This window comes from Pristiophorus japonicus, chromosome 3, assembly GCF_044704955.1.
Source record: "Pristiophorus japonicus isolate sPriJap1 chromosome 3, sPriJap1.hap1, whole genome shotgun sequence".
In the NCBI taxonomy this organism is placed as follows: Eukaryota; Metazoa; Chordata; class Chondrichthyes; family Pristiophoridae; genus Pristiophorus; species Pristiophorus japonicus.
Window position 1 is genome coordinate 64,864,816 of NC_091979.1, and position 901 is coordinate 64,865,716.

Genomic DNA, 901 nt, shown 5'->3' on the forward strand with positions numbered 1-901 from the left:
CCACTGAACCCTGTAGCAAGGGAAACTAGCAGGCTGAAATGTTGGCCAAAGCACGGGAAAGCTCTGGGATCCGTACAACCCAGGACCCATCGAGGCAGTCAGGGGCAGAATTGGGACAGCAAGGAAGGCAGGGATAGTTTTGCCCCCGGACCTAAAAATGGTTCAGACCCAAGACCCCGTCCTCAAAACTGTCCTGATCACGCTAGCGAAAGGGGAAAGGATAGACGGCCCGTACAGCACCGCAGCAATTGCCATTAAAGAAGGCATGCTGTTCAGGGGGGAGCAATGGGTAGTACCGCAACAACACCGAAGAGAATTCCTCCAGCTGGCCCACGAGGGTCCAGAAGCAGGACACCCCGGACTTAAGACCACTTGGCAACAAGTGGAACAGGGAGGGTGGTGACCAGGACTCAGGGAAGACGTCCGCGAGTTCTGTGCTAGCTGTCTGGTGTGCGTGGCCAAGAACCCCAACCCCCAGAAAAGAAAGGTGTCTATGGGACATATAAGGAGGGTAGAGGGACCCTGGCAGTCAATCCAAATCGACTACATCGGGCCCCTACCCATTGCCCAGGGAGGTTACAAGCACTGCCTAGTATTGGTGGATGTATTCACCAAATGGTGAACAACCACTGCCCTGGGAACAGCCAGGATCCTGGTCAGAGAAGTGTTCTCTCGATGGGGACGAACACAGTACGTGGAGTCTGACCAAGGAAGTCACTTCGCCGGGCAGGTGATGCAGGAGACCCTTAAGGTACTCACCATCAAAGGGAAACGGCATGTCGCCCACAACCCGTAGTCATCTGGGCCTGTGGAGCGTTTAAACCGCACTATTAAAGAAAGGCTGCGCAAAGAGACAGGGGACTCACCCAAAGGGTGGGTAGAGGTCCTACCACTAGTCCTC